Consider the following 15,638-nt stretch of genomic DNA (forward strand, 5'->3'; position numbering starts at 1 on the left):
GTGGGGATTGAAAGCTGCGTGCCAGAGGGCCGCCGTGCTCAGCATCCCTGTGTTTCGGGAGCCACGCTCGCTCCCCACCACGTTTTCCTGGGGGGGTGGAAGGCTGCGAGCCCTGCGGTGGGCTGGGGGGGGCACGGCCAGGCACCGGGTGCCTCGGTGAGGCGCAGGGTCAGGCCTCTGAAACGTGGTTCCCACAGCTCCACGCAGGGCAGGGCGGCCACCCCCGCACACCCACCCCCGCAACAGGTCCGGGGGTCCGGGTGCCGCTGCCCCTCCCTGCGTGCAGCGGGGTGGGGAGGGGGCTGCGGGGCTCGGCGGGGCTCAAGCTCCACCGGCACGGGCAGCGGGGGCTGCGCGCACGAGCGTGGGGTGACCTTGCTGAGGGATGACAGTGCTCCCTGCAAGCGGGGAAGGGTGATGCTCCGGAGAAGCCCACGTGGGGAATTTGGGGCTGAGCTGGCTAACGGGAAGCACGCGGTGAATTCCCAGCACCCGGGGGTGCTCTGCTGGGGGGTGGCGGAGACCCCCCGGCGCTGCGTGCGCGCGTGCTGCGCTCACCAGGCTCCGGCTAGCAGGCTGTGCACAGGAGGTTTGCAGGATGGGGGTGCCCTGCCTCTGAGTGTGGGGGGATTTGGGGTGCTCCCCATCCCTTTGGATCCCACCCTGCCCCAGGGGTGAGCTGAGCCAGCGGGGAAGGGACGCGGGCAGAGGGGGAGAGGAGGAAGGCGGCTCGGCGCTTGCATTCCTTTGTCTGGCACTGCCAGCTCCACGTGCTCAGACAGCGGCCGAGCTGCCTGGCTTGGCAGCACAGCCTGGGAGCAGCCTGGGAGCTGCGTGGGGATGGGGCTGGGAGCACCCTGAGCTCCCATTTGGGTGCGCTCACCCCTCCCCTAACGCCACGGCACTGGGGCGCAGGGGGAGGCTGCTCCTGCTCCAGCACGGAGCCTTCCCCTCCCTGCACCGCGCACGTTTCACACCTTCCCGGGGGTGACCTTCAGAGAAGTTTGCCTCTCTCTGGGTAGGAAATACCCTACAGCATCTCCTCTGCCTCCAACCCCACGCGTGGTGGGGCTTGGACCCACCTTGCCTTGCCCCAGGAGCCGCTTGCTGGCGCCGAGTGCTTTGTTCCCGGCGGAGACGCTTCCACGCCGCCATCAGGACGCGTGCCCGTGTCCTTTCCTTCCAGCAAAGCACACAAAGGTCTCGAAATGCCACGCTACCCAAATGCTTCCCCCGGCTGGAGCGCCTCGTGTGACTTGCAGCTGCTGCTGAGCGACCTTTAAGGCAGGTGGATGCTGCCGAAACTTCGTGCAGAAATTCCCCCGTTGCCCAGGGCGTAGCCTCGCCTTCTGCCTAGAAGATGTCTGATCGCATTCACACACCCTGTGGAGAGCTGGAAAAGCTCCCCAAGTGCTGATCTCCAGCAGCCTGCTCTGGGGAAACTGTTTTGGCAGAGGGGTTGGACCCGATCATCTCCTGAGGTCCCTTCCAACCCTACACTTCTGTGATTCTCCCGTCCCCACGTGCGCGGCGCAGCCCTGTCAATACATTCCGATTTATTTTGCAGGTGGCAGCCAGTCAAGTGCCATTTTGTGTTATCCAGGTCACGTTTTAACCCATTTCCTCCTTTTTTTCCCCCCCCCACCCCGGCGGGAAGCGTGCGCCCGGGCTGGCGGCTCCTGACCCGGTTAGCGGCGCGTGCTGGATGCGAGGGCGCCCGGAGCGAGCACAGCCAGCCGTGGAGAGCAGGCTCCAAATCTGCTGTGCCTTTACAAACCAGCCTCTCCCCTCTTCCACCAGGATCCCATTTTCATGTTAAAGCAGGGCGCAGCGAGGGGGGGGCGGTGGGAAGCATTACGGATAGCCCTGCTCCCCGAGGGATGAGCTGGGAAGCAGAGCTGGGATTAAATCCGAGAGGAGCACGCCAATCCACGACAAGCACGAGGAGTGTGTGTGCGCACCGGGACGGGGAGCAGGTCCAGCTGGATGTGGTGCTGGGGTGCCCAAGGGCAGGATCTGGCAGCAGCTGGGGCTGGAGGAGAAAGAGCCGAGGTCCGCGGGCTGGAAACGTGGTGCCGGGGTAGAAAACACACAGGGAAGGTCTGGGCTCAGTGGAGGTTGTGGAGGTCGTGGGTCTCAGGAAACCCTTGGGAGTCACCGGGGCGAAGGTTTTGGGGACCTGCGAGGGGACAGAGGTGTTTTCTGTGCGCTTTTGTGCCTTTTACTCCAGGTAAATGTCACGTCCTTTTGGGGTTCTCCAAGCGAGGGCAGGCTGGCGAGCACGCCGGGGGCTGCCCCAAACCTGTGATGATTCCCAGCCCCCGTCTCGCAGCTCTGAAGCTCTGTGCAAGGCTGGATCCGGCCCCACAAGGGGAAAAAGGATTCAGGAGCAGGGGGCCCCCAGCGTGTAGGGGTGCCTGGCAGCAGAGCTGGGGCAGGAGGTGCATTGGCATCACCCCGACGCTTCGGCACGCAGCCCCGGAGAGGCAGGAGGGCGACCAGGAGAGGTTGGGATCCACCCCAGAGCCCTCCTGGCTCCACTGTGCCCTGCTGAGCTCTGCCCGGGGGACGCCAGGCTTTGTGCTACCCATGCATCTTGCAGTTCAGGGAGGATTTCAGCGTGGTGCAGGCTTTGCATCCGACCCTGCTGCTTACCCACAGGGCAGGGGAGCAGCAGGCATCGGCCGTGCCTTGCTGGCAGCCAAATATCTGGGTTATGCTGGACCCACGCGGATCCAGGAGGGAGAAGAAAGCCTCAAAAACACGTTACCAAACCCTCAGGCTCCATCCTGCATCCATCAAGCATCCAGCCTCCATCCTCCTCCCCCCGAGCATCCTCGGAGCCTCCAACGGTGCTCAAGTGCTGGGAATTCACCTCTGGTGCTCGCCGGCTGCTGGCACAGATGGGGGCCATCAGATCAGCCCCTGCTCTGCCTCGTGGGCTGGCATCAGCCCCGTGTGCCCCCCTGCGAGATGTGGGCCCGGAGGAGATAACAGCAGGCTGGTGAGCTGCGTTTTCAGCCCCAGAGGCAGGGAACCAGCATCGACCCAGGGCAGGAACCCAGACCCTTTCTGGGATCCCCCCCCTGATGCTTTCGCCCAGCTCTCTGCGCTCTCCTCCCCAGCCTGGTACTCGATTTCGCTTTTGTCTCCATCCCTGCTCCCACGTGGCTCGCCGAGAGCCGCGCTGGGCCGCAGCCAGCGGCGCAAACCGGGCGGCACGGGGCTGCCTGGGACTTTTCTGCCCGTCCATCCTTCCCCTAGCAGGGCTGAGCTGCCCTACTTAATGCTCGGGCTGGTCCCCGGGGGGGGCTACGAGGGGCTGGGCGAGCCCGGGGATGCTTTGTCTGCGTGGCTGCAGCAGCAGGAGGGCTTTGGTGAGCGGTGCGCGGCGTGGCGGCACCCCTGGCACCCGTGGGGAGGTGTCCCCAGAGCCCTGTCCCCCATGTGCGTGCCCTCAAGGAGCGGCCCAGCAGCTTGTTGCAGATCCTGAGTGCTCCTGGGGGCTCCTGGGGTGGGTTTCTCACTGATACCCAGCTCCTGAAGCCCCCAGGGGCTCTGCCTCCAAGGCCAGTTTGGGAAAATCGCGGGGTGGGAAGGCTGCAAAGCTTCCCTGTGCAGGCAGGGCTTTGGGTGGGCTCAGGCCCTCGGAGTGCGTGGCAATTTGTGTTTTCCTGAATAAATGGAGTAGAAAAAGGAGGTGGTTTTGGACGGATTCATCTCCTGCAGGAGCCGTTACCACCTGCGGTTTGGCTCTTTGGTTTGGGACCAGGACCCATCAGCCTGGCACCAGCATTTTAGGGGGCTGAGGGTGGCTTTGCAGAGCACCTCAGGGCCACCAAACCCCTTCTTCTGCCAGAAACAGGGGAGGGCAAAGGCACCTGAGAAGGAAAAAAAAGCAAACAGCAGCTCCGGCAGCAGCCTGGAAGCGAAGCCTGAGCCAGAAAGCCTCCCCTGGCTTCTGAGCGCTTCCCTGAGCCAGCCAGCCCCTTCCCAGCTAGTTATTAGCTTGCACGTTTCAGCTGGGTGACTCAGAAGACAGTGAGGAGCTATTTATAATGAGCATTTCAAAGCCTAAGCCTGTTTCAGGGCTTTTTCCCCCCCCCCTTTCTTCCCTTGAGCTGGTGCAGGGCAAAGTCGCCCGCGCTCCCTCTCGCCCCAGCGCGCCCGTGGCCGTGCAGCAGGAGGGAAACTGCTGCGAGGTGGTGACAACCTGGCCCCAAAAACCTCCCCATCTGCATGAGCAGCTCCCCAAGCACCTCTCTGTCCCAGCTTTAGGGCCAGCACCATTCAGGGATGGGGCAGGGAGCTGCAGTTTGGGGTTGCTGCACCCCAAGCAGGGTGGTGATGCTGCTGCTCCTCCACCTCCCGCAGAGCCAGAACCAGCGGGACACAACCCGTGCCCGTTTCTCCCCATGGAAAACCTCCGTGCAGACCCCTCCTCGCAGGCAGAGCTCCCCACAGCCCACCCCATTGCACAGACGGGGACACGGTGCTGTGACCCACAGCCTCTCGGGGAGCTGCTCCCCGGGACCTGAGCCCTTCCCGGCCTGGATGCTGCCCAGCTGGGTGAGCCCGAGGCTGGATCCGAGCGCACGGAGCCCTGGAGAGCACTGGGATCTTTAATCTGGCTCGAGCCGAGTGCCCTGAGGGTTTTGTTATCAGCTGCCCCGGGCACAAAATCTCTGCCCACGAGCTGGGTGCGCTCTGCTGGGCTGGGTCTGGCTTGGTGATGGAGGCTCCCACGGAGCTCGGGCACCCCAGGGCTTGAAGCATCCTTTGGGGACACCTCGGGCTTCTGATCGGGAGGGACATCGGGGCACTGAGCTGCTCGGGGTTGACGCAGAGCCAGGAAAAGCTGGTGGGGGAAGCACCCGAAACTTTGGGGGCTGTTTGAGCCGGGTGAGGAGGCCACGATGTCTGGAAAGGGGAAGGGAAGGCAGCAAGGGCAGAGCCTGGCTCCAGGGCTGGAGGTGCCCGTTTGGGTGGGGAGGGCTCGCCGTGGAGGAGCAGCGTGACCTTTCCTAATTCGATTCTTGCTCTTTTATTTCCCCTGCTTACCTCCAGCGCTCTGCTTCGTCAGAGGCTCGGGCTCCTGGAGCCGAGCACTGCAACATTTGAATCCTATTTTTTTTATATATTTTTTATTTTTTTTTTTTACCAGCTGGCTGCTGCAGGTCGAGCATCCCCCAAAACAAACACGAGGCCCCTTTGGGTGCTGGTCTTCTCTGCCCGAATCGTGGCTGTGCTGCAGAGATGGCCGCGGCCACCCGCAGCTGCTGAGGGCGCAGGGGCCGAGCCCTGCTCTCCATGCCCAAACGGGGGGCTCCCCGCCTGCCCCACAGCTCGGGGGCTGAGCCAGCCCCTCCAAAATGGGGCCGTGGGGAGGAGAAAGGGGTCTCTGCCCCCGTGGGTGGCGTGGGAAGCTGGGGTGAGCGCGGAGGGGCCGCGTGGAGGTGGGGTCCTGGCAGCCCCGCGGGGCGCACGGCGCTGCTGGGGACCCTTCCCCGGCGAGCTGGCACGGTGCTGTGACAGCAGGTCCGTGGGCTGGGGAGCCTGCAGCTCCCAAAGAAGTGCAAAGTCAGCCTTGCTCATGCGTCGCCGTGCCTGGGAGCTGGGGAGCGGGGTGCTGGAGCTGGAGCTGGAGCTCAGCCCGCGGGGAGCGGTGGCGGCGGGGGCTGGCCACGCAGCGTGGGCAGGGGGCAGCTCCCTCCCAGCCCTCCTGCGCTCTGAGGTCTGCTGGTGCTCGGCAGGGGCAGGAGAAGTGGTCCTGCCTTGGGTTGGAGCCTGCTGAGTGGGGTTTGTGGACGAAGAGATGGTGCCGGGGGCTCTGGGGGGGCTTTGGGCACGTCCCTGAGGGCCCACAGCATCTCCTCTCCACGGCCAAGCTGCCCCCCGGCCTTCACATCCACTTCAGGGCCGGTGTCCCCAAAGCAGGACCAGCCATGGGGCTGGGGCCAGCTGCCCCCAGCACCCCACCGCTGCCCCCAGCACCCCCCAGCACCCCCCCAGAGCCTGCCCCCAGCAGACAGCGACGCAGGGAGATGTCTCCTCGCCGCACCGCAGGCTCGCGCAGACGGCAGCCGCCGCGCCACGAATTAAGGCCAAGATCTCAGCCTCCGGGCATCGCGGCTGCGCTGCTCACTGCAGGCACCCAGCACCCCCTGCTCCGGGTCTGTAGGGCTTGGCGGGGGGGCTTCGTGCCCCCTGCACGCCCGGTGGGGGTGGCAGCAAGCCCGGAGGAGCTCGGCGCTGGTGGCACGAAGAGGGTTGCGTGCGGCGCTTGCAGCAGGGCTCTGGGGAGATGGAGGTGGCACGCACACGTGTGCACAAGTGGACACGCACACAAACACACCCGTGTGCACTCGCCAGCCCCTTCCCTGATGTTTTTTGCCACCGCTGCCCATCCCAGCCCCATTTCTCGTGCCCCTGCTCCTGGTCGAGCCGTGGCTGCTGCTGGGAGGTGGCTCCGGCCCCGTCCCCCGCGGCCCCCTCCCAGGAAAAGCGGCGACTTTGCAAATTAAAAAGCCTGGGCTCAGCTCAGCGAGATGCTGCTTTTCAGCACGCGGGTGTTAGCTGAAGAAGCTCTTGTTTTAACAAGCCTCAGAGGCTCGAGAGACTTTTAGCCGTGTCCTTCTCCTTCCCCATAGTCCCCATGCCCGGCTGCCCCCGGCTAACAGGAATATTTTGTGTTTGCACCCAGTGTTTCTTCCTCCGGGGTCTGGTGTTTTTATTTCATTGTCGTTGGGCTGGGGCTAATTTCGGGGCTAATTTTGGGGCTAATCAGCCCCGTGTGCATCGTAGGAGCACGTGGAGGCTTCAGCTGAAGTCGCTGCGTGGGGCTGCCGGGAGGATTTGGGCAGCAGGGGAGGTGGACGCGGGGCAGGCAGGGGGCAGACAGGACATGGGGCTCCTGCTCCTCCCCAAAAAGCACCGGGATCCTGCTGGCATTGGGATGGAAAGACTGGGGGAATGGGAATCGAATTGGGATTGGATTGGGAAAACTGGGGGCTCGGACCCGCTGCAGGGGAAGCAAAAGTGCAGGGCCAGAGCTGGGAAGGGAGAGGAGACAGAAGGAAACGCCACCTCCAGCTCCTCTTTTTTTTTTTTCTTTTTTTCTTTTTTTTTCCCCGGTTATCAACTAAACCTCCTAATTGAATGATGAGTTGGCAAAGTCTGCAAGGCTGCCTTTATTCAAGGACAACTCCCAGGAGAGCTGGGGGTAACCGAAGCGTTTCCTCCCCGCCCCGCCGCGCCTCCTGCCTGCTGCCGAGGATCTCGGTGTCTGCGCCCTGGCGCTCTGCTCGGATCCTCGGGGTGCTGCTGCCCCTGCTCTGCTCCCGGCGGGGAGAGCTCTGCATTTCCAGCATCCCCCCTTTGGGGACATCCCATGGGATTTGGGGGCTCCCCCCATCAGCCAAACCCTGCGCATCTCCAAGGCGTGCCGCGCTGGGAACTTGGCGGTTTGGGGATGGGTCCGGGCCACATTCCTGGTGCTCCTTGGAGTGCCGGATGCGTGCCCGCTCCGCAGCTGCTCCGTGGGCGTGCGATGCTGCTGGGACAGCACCGAGGAAGCGTGCCCGCCGTGCAAACACCGCTCAGCGCGCCCAGCCGGAGCGGCGGCACTCGAGGCGTTTGCTGAGCAAACAGAGCGCACCGGGAAGCCCGGGGGTGCCACCTTTCCCCTCCCCTCCCACGCTCCTGCCAGCTGCCGCCGGGGCCCCGCAGCATCCTGCAGCACCTGCCCATTAATATTCATGCTGCAATTACCCACAGCCAAGCTCGGCTCCAAATTAAACCCCCCCCTGAGCTGCGCGGTGGCTCCGCGCTCCGTCCCGGTGCCACGCTCGCGCTCAGGGCGCAGGGCACCCGGCGTCCCCACACCCCCAACGCCCACTCCGTGCCCTGCATTTCCACGTGAAATCCTTCATTTTGGGGCTCGCTGCCTGCAGGAAACTGGCGATTTTCTGCCGCTGCTTTGGGGCCGGGCAGGATGAGCCACGGAGCGCCAGGGACCTTTCGCATCCACGGCAGGAGGGAATGCAGCTGCTGGGGGCTTGGGACATGGGACGGGGCACGTGGGACATGGAGATGGGACAGAGGACATGGATATGGGACGTGCTGTGCAGGGACGCACCCCTCAGGACCACCCCCAGCACCCTCTCCAGTGACTCCAGCTCGCTCCTGCGCCCCGCCACCCAGTGCCAAGGTCACCGCTGTCACCGAAGCCACCGCTGAGCTCAGTGGCAGGGGGACGAGGCTTCGCCTTGCAGGGGACACGTGCAGCCCTCCGGGCTTCCAGATCGCTGGAAGCTTGTGTACTTGCGGGCCGCTAAGTGCTGTAATTACAGATGTGCCTTAATTAGCATAATTGCGTTTCTGCACAAATAAAACATTCGGCGGAGTGATTCCTCGCCGGCAGCTCGCAGAGCAGAGCGGAGGGGAGCGGGGCCACCCCCGGCCCCACCAGATTAGGGGGGGAGGATGGTGCCCGGACCCCCCTGGATTTGCTGGGATTTGGCACTGGGTTTGCTGGGGCATGGCACTGGGTTTGCTGGGACATGGCACTGGGTTTGTTGGGGCACTGTGCTGGGTTTGCTGGGACGTGGCACTGGTTTTGCTGGGATATGGCACTGGGTTTGTTGGGGCACTGTACTGGGTTTGCTGGGATAGGGCACTGGTTTTGCTGGGACATGGCACTGGGTTTGCTGGGGCACTGTACTGGGTTTGCTGGGACATGGCACTGGTTTTGCTGGGACACTGTGCTGGGTTTGCTGGGGCACTGTACTGGGTTTGCTGGGATAGGGCACTGGTTTTGCTGGGGCATGGCACTGGGTTTGCTGGGATGTGGCACTAGGGCATGGCATTGGATGTACTGGGACACAGCACTGGCTTTGCTGGGATGCGGTCCCAGTCTTACTGGGACACGGCACTGGTTTTACTGGGACATAGCACTGGGCTGGATGGGGCATGGCACCGGGTTTGTTGGGACACGGCACTGGGCTGGATGAGACACCGCACTGGGCATACTGGGACGTGACACTGGGTTTCCTGGGGCACTGTACTGGTTCTACTGGGACATAGCACTGGGTTTACTGGGTCATAGCACTGGGTTTACTGGGTCGTAGCACTGGTTTTGCTCCTTCATCACCCTGGGGACCCCAAAAAAGATGCACGAGGAGGTGGCAGCGGGAACCCAGCCCCTTCGGGACCGAGCCGAAGGGAAACGAGCCCCGGCATCATCTGGCGAAGGGCTGGGAAAGCAGCTAATTACCGAAGGGCTGGGGAAGCAGCTAATTACCGGGCGGCTGCAGGCTTCGCTAAGTGCCCTTTGCGTCGAAATAAAATAAAATAAAAAAAAAATAAAATAAAAAAAAATAAAATTAAAAAAAAAAAAGGGAAGAAAAAGAAAAAATCCATTTTTCTCCAGCTGAAAATGAAAGCGATTATGTAACGAGCAATAAATTACTTAAAAAAAGAATGAGTCATTAGAGCAAATGCAGAGAAAGTCACTGCATATTTTTAGCCCGAACGCCCTGTACCCTGCGGTAACCCCGCGGGGGTGCCGGGGGGCACTGGCTGCCCCCTCCCCTCACCTGGGCCAGGGCTGTCGCTGCCCCCCCCATGGGGGTTTTGCCCCGTGGTGGCCGTGATGGGGCCGGGGGGACCCCAATTTGTGCCCCCCCCGAAGCCGTTCCCCTGGGGCTGGTTGTCCACGAGCCCCTCGCCGAGCCCCAGGGCGCCGCTCCCTGCCCGGAGAGCCTGATGAATTAATTTGGAAATGGAAGCGACGAACGAATTAATTGGAGGATTAAAAAAAAAAAAAGAGAGAGAGAGAGAGGGAGAAACGATCCAGTTTTAATCCAGGTTAAATTGGCGAGCGAAGGCGTCGTTAACGAAGGAGAGATAACGAGGGGAATTGGAGCGGGCAGGTGCCAGGGTGGCAGCGGGTGCCCAGCTGGGGACAGGGGACGCCAGCCAAGCGTGTCCCTTAGGGGAGATCCCTGGGGACACCAGGGCAGGAGACGGAGCCGGGGGTCACCCATGGATAAGGGGGGGACCCTGGGAGCTGCCACTGCCCCTTTGCTGCCCCTTGGCCTGCGTGCAGCATCCTCGCGCCCTGCTGCACCGAGGAGGAGGAGGAGATTTCACCCTGGAGGAAGGCACCCAAAGGGGCTGGGGTCCTCTTGTGCCCCTTTTTTGAGGTGCTCGTCCTTGGGTCTAAAGGTGGAATTAGGGGCTTTTTGGAAGAGGGCACGACAGCCAAAACTGGTGTGAGCCGCTGCAGGACACGGGCACGGAGCTGCTCCAGCAATGCACCGGGCTGGGGGGGCTGCAAGGGGCGCGGGGCACCCCCAGATCAGTCTCAGAGCACCCCGGGGACGTCCTCGGAGCACCCCATACTCCGGGGATTTACAGATCAGGTCTGCCTTGAGCCCCCCAAATCCCACAGCCGTGCGTGGGAGCTCTCCTGGTGCCAGCAGTGACCCCTCATTTCTATTGTCCCCTTGGGTCTGGGTGGCACCGGGTGGCACAAATCCCCTCTTGCAGCCGCAGCCCAGCCAGCACGGAGCAGAGCGAGGCACAACTCGTCCCGCTGCCTGCTGATGTTGCCTGTTACTCTTTTAATTAATCCGGCACCAAACGAACATCCTCGGCACGCCCGGAGCGCTCCCGGGGTCTTTCCTTATTGCTGCCCGGCCACCTGCAGCGGCTGCTGGCGCAGTCATTAAGGCGCTAACGAGTTGTGTAAGTACCTCTGGACGGGCACTGCCCGCCCGGCTCGGGTGCTTCGTTTGTTTTTCGCCTGTAATGGAGCAGAAGGGAAATTTACAGCGATAAAAAAATGGGGGAAAAGTCTCCCGATAAGGCAAAACTGAACAAAGCCGAAGGGGCTGCCCGCCGGTGCCCCCCGTCCCTGCGCTCCCCAAGGGGTGGGGATGTCCCAAAAGCGGGGATGTGGCCGTGGAGGTGAGGCCAAGCCGTGGCCGAGGTTGGTTTGGAGACCTCCGGGGACCCCGGGGGCTGCGCTTCCTCGGGGTGACAGCGTGGGGACACGCCGTGTCCCTGCGTGGGAGTGGGCTGGGGCGCGCCGAGCGGTGAGGATGGGGTGGCATCACAGAGCCAGGGTCCATGTGGGGATGTCACCTGCCCTGCTGTCACCGTGGGAGCTCTGGAGGGACGCGGTGGGGATGGCCACACGCTGTCCCCAGGCACGTGCCGTCCCCCGAGTGCCTGCTGTCCCCCAGCCACGTGCTGCCCCTCGAGGCACACTCTGTCTCTCCGGATCCCTGCTCTCTCAGGCACACGCTGTCCCCAAAACACAAGCTGTCCCTCTGGACACGTCCTGCTCCCCCCCCCCTTTGAGACACGCGCTGTCCCTTCGGTCACCAGCTGCCCCTCGAGACGTGCTGCGCCTTACGGCACCCGCTGTCCCCAGATGTGCTGTCCCCGCGGGCTCCTCCTGTCCCTCGGGGTGCCTGCTGTCCCCCAGCGTGTCCCCCCCCAGGCACACGTTCCTCCAGATGCGTGCTGTCCCTCCGGGCACGCGCTGTCCCTCGCTGTCCCCGTGGTTGTCACCTGTCCCTCATCCCTTTCAGCCCGCAGCAGGCGCGTGCCCGGGTCCCTGCGTGCAGGACACGGTGTTTTGGGGCAGGGGGGCTGCAGCGTCCCCCCCGCTGCCCGCGCCGCCGGCTCCCAGCGGTCTCCATAGAGATCCTGGCAGAGCTTCATCACTTATTCATCGCCGGGCCCTTCCTTTTCCAGCTAAGAGCACGGAGACAGCAGTAACAGCAGCAACGGGGACAACAAACCCGTGCCTGCACCCCCCCCGGAGGTGCCACCGGTGTTTTGGGGGCATGGCAGCTCCTGGCACGGGGCAGGGCACCGGGATGTCCCCTCCTGGCTCTGGGTTTGTGCCCAGTGGGGCAGAAAAGGGGTGAACCCAGGGTCCTGCCCCATTGCAACTGCCCCCAGCCCTTGCTGGTGATGACGGAGCCCGGTGCATGATGCAGCTGGAGGGGGTCAGCGTGGTGCTGAGCCCCCACGGGGCGGCACGGGTGCAGGCAGAGGGGTGCAGGGGTGCACGGGGGGGAGCAAATAGGAGGCTGTGCGGGGTGCGCACACAGACCCAGACCCAGTGCACACAAATATTCGCCCCCTCACCCTCCCACACGCACACTTTCCCCCCCCTGTGCATGCACACCCCCACGCATCAGTGCGCACGTGCCCCCCCCGAGCGCGCACGCCCCCCGACGTGCACCCACACGGATGTGCAAGCCCACGGGTAGCACACAAGCTCACGGCTCTGCACGCACACGTGTGCACGCACGGCACGGCCCTGGCACTGGGTTCCTGCCCCGCTCTTCCTCCCTGCCCTGCCGTGGGTCTTCCTCGCGCCTGCTCGCGCGCTCCCCGCGGGCAGCCCTCCCGCACCCCGCAGCCACGTAGCGGGGCCGAATTTGTCCTTTCTGACCCCAAAAAGCAGAGCAGAGCACCCTGGAGCATCTGCTGCCGGGCTGCCAGGCACATTTATCAACACAGGCTGAGGAAGAGGAGCGTCACCTCCTTCCTCCGCGAGCAGCGAGCGCGGCTCTGATTTGTGGCCGTGCCAAAACCCCGAGCAGGGGATGCGCCACCGGGGAGGGGCAGCAGGGCTGGGGTCTCCCCCACCCCCTGCCACACACCCGAGGGACGCAAGGAGGGCGTCCTGATCCTTGCTGCACCCCTCCTGCCTCCCCGAGGGCACTTCTCACCCCTTGGCTCACCCCGGCCACGTGCGCGCTGTCCCCGTGCCCGCCGTGCCTCGGTGCCTGCCGCGTGCGTGCCCCCAGCGGGGCCCCCCCGGGTTAATGAGGCCGTGCTGAGGCTCAGCACCTCTGTAGGGTCAACGGGGCTGTGCTGCTCCACCATGCTTTGCAGCCCCACCAGCACAGCACGTGCCGGCCACGCTCCCCCTGCCCCAGCCCCGTGCGTGGCACCCAGTGCCCCCAGTGCGCCCAGTGGCAGCCGGGGGCGCAGCCTTGGGGGAGGTTTTACCTAAATGCGACCTGCAAGAGGGGCTGGCTGTGGGGTGAAACGCGTTGTAGGGCTGCTCCCTGGGCTCGGTGTTGCTTCTTAGCCCTCAAAACTCACTCAGCTTCGGTGCCTGTCTGATGGAAGTGCCCGGACGCGGGTTCTGAGCCCCGAGGGGTCCCCCCCGGGCAGGAGCAGCGCCTTGGTGCCACGTAAGGGTTAATATTTCCCAGCCCAGCGAACTTTGCTCCCTCCCATGCAATTAAATACCCTCTGGCTGGAGCTGCCTGTCGATGCCTGGCGGGTTTCCAGCCCCGCTGAGTCCCTGAAGACGGCGGGGGCCCGGCTGATCGATCGGCTGGGAGCAGGGAAAAACACACCAAAATGCGCCGGGAAGCACTCTGCCTGGATTTACTCCCCAAAGCTCCCTGGGACAGGGGCACGGCGCTGCCACATCCCCTTCTGCCATCTCCCTCCGCTGCTAATTGCACCGGGTCCTTAACGAGCCCCCGTGGCATTAAGGCGCTGCTTCCCTGCAAGCAGCCCGTGCGCACCTGCGGTCCCGCAGCCCCGCTCCTCACGTTGTAGGGTGGCCAAGGGGGCCGGGGCCAGCCCACACTGCGCCCTTGTGTGGCCCCAGCAATGGTCCCTCTGTCCCCAGGGCAGCTGTGCCAGGCCCGTGTCCTGCGTGAGTGACCTCGTGCCTTGCTTGGCACGGCCCCTGCCGTGCACCCGACTCTTCCCAGGGACAATCGGGCCCCCGGCTGCTGTCCCCATGGGATATTTGCTGCGTGCACAGGGCACAGGACCTGAATCTGAGCGGGCAGGATGCGTCCAGGCTGAGCAGAGCCCGTGGGCTGAGAGGATGCTCGGTCCCCTCAGCGTGGTGTCCCCGGAGTTGGGGACCGCGGGGCTGCGCCGTGGGGACCTGGGGGTGCCGAGGGTCCCGTGGTGATGCTGGGGGTCCCGTGGGGGCCTGGGCAGAGTGTGGGGCACATCGGCTGCCCCACAGTGAGCTGCTGCCCCGTGGGCTGGCTGTGGGGCAGAACCGAGTGGGGTGAGCATCCAGCCCCAGCGTCCCTGGTGCTTGGAGCTGGAAATAGCCCTCACCCCCCCCCCCCCCCGCTGCATCCCCCAGCCCCTCCGGGGTGCCACGCCGTGGCTGTGCTGGTGCCCTGCTGCTGCCTGCTTCATTAAGGCCAGCAGCTGACGAATCTCCTCACTCCTTGCCTTGCTGGGATCTCTAATTATAGCACAGCCCTGGGGTGACTCACCGGGAGCAGCCCCCGGCCCCGGTTCTGTCCTTTTCCCCCAACCCCAGGGGTCCCGGAGCTAACCCAGCGGCTCAGCATCCCACCACCCTTTTGCCCGGCAGGGTGAGCGGGGTTTTCAGCCCTGGGGTTGTTTTTTTGGGTGTTTTTCCACCCCTTTTGCACGGGGGTGTGCACAGCCTGGTGCTGGGACTCTCCGCTTCCCACCCCAAACCCCCGCAGCCGTGCGCTGCCGCTGGGTCGGTCCCATTTGTGCAGGGAGGGCTGTGACAACGGGGACAGGACAGGGCTGGTGCACAGCCCCCGGTGCCAAACGTCCCATCCAGGTGCGTGCTGCACCCTCTCCAAAAACCCTTTGGGTTGGGACATTTCCTCCAGCACCAACCCTTAGGGACGAGGTGGAGCTGGGGGGTCCCATCCTGCCCGGCGCAGGGGTGCTCGCCCCCAGGCTCCGGGGCTGTCAGCAGCCAGGTCTGCGGCTCCAGAGCTGTTTGCAGCGTCTGTCTCCAAGCAGGAGCTGGCATCTCGGCGGCACTTATCCCCATTGCCATAGAAACACACCCTCGCTGCGGGCTGCGAGCCGCGGGGATCGAGCCCACAGCCTCCGGCACCGGGGCTGGGAGGCTCCCGGCTGCTGGCGTGGGGAAACTGAGGCAGGAGGGGAGGAAAAAAAACCTCCCCGAAGGGTTCCTCCGCAGGCTGGGAGGGCTGAGGAGCTCGCCAGCGTCTGACCTCTCGCCCTCTTTCCTTTTCATCCGCCGAGCAGCGGGAGGAGAACAAAAACCCGAGGCCGAAAATCCGCAGCGGGGATTTGAGCAGATCTGAGGGTGCCAAGGAGGCTGTGGGGCGGGCAGGGGGGCGCGGGGGCGAGGCCGCCCGCTGCCCACGGGGCTTTGATGCGAGGCCAGGGCCCTGGAGAGAGGAAAATAAAAGCTTCTGGGGTCCCTGAGGGGGCGAGGAGCTGAGCCCAGATGGATAACATCGCTCGGGGTGAGGTGCCACCACCGTGTGCCATCATGGGGTGAGGTGGCACCACCGTGTGCCACCACGCTGTGCCATCACCGTGTAGGGTTTTATCCCCATGTGCCACCCCCAGGCGAGGTGCCAGCACCCAGTGCCATCACCGTGTAGGGTTTTGTCCCCAAGTGCCACCCCCAGGCGAGGTGCCAGCACCCTGTGCCATCACCGTGTAGGGTTTCATCCCCGCCTGCCACCCCCAGGGGAGGCACCCACCTCCCTGCACCCAGCACCCTGCGGCACCCCTCGCTCCCAGGGTGCTGCCGGATGAGCGCCGAGCTCTGGGAACCTGCGGGCAGAGCCAGGAGCTGTTGTGTGTCCCCCCCAACCCCTGCC

This window comes from Netta rufina (assembly GCF_964035555.1).
Source record: "Netta rufina genome assembly, chromosome: 1".
NCBI classification, from domain to species: Eukaryota; Metazoa; Chordata; class Aves; order Anseriformes; family Anatidae; genus Netta; species Netta rufina.